Consider the following 357-nt stretch of genomic DNA (forward strand, 5'->3'; position numbering starts at 1 on the left):
AAGTAGCATTGCTACAGAGACAGGGCTGCAGGCTTGCAGCAAGCAGCTGGACTCCCACCCAACAGCAATTCTCTGTTGGGTCTGGGGGATTGTTGCAACTCATAGCGCTTCCTGCAAAGCGCTATGAGTTGCAACGAGGAGCTGCTCTTCTGTCTGAGCCCTAGATTTCGTAGATTTCATAGACATTAGGGCTGGAAGGGACCTCGGAAGATCATCGAGTCCAGCCCCCCTGCCCTAGGGGTAGGAAGTCAGCAGGGATCATAGGATCCCAGCAAGATAAGCATCCAGATGTCATAGTTTCATAGTTTCATAGTTTCTAGGGTCGGAAGGGACCTGGGCAGATCATCTAGTCCGACC

Source organism: Alligator sinensis, unplaced genomic scaffold, assembly GCF_000455745.1.
Source record: "Alligator sinensis unplaced genomic scaffold, ASM45574v1 scaffold12_1, whole genome shotgun sequence".
Classification (NCBI taxonomy): Eukaryota; Metazoa; Chordata; order Crocodylia; family Alligatoridae; genus Alligator; species Alligator sinensis.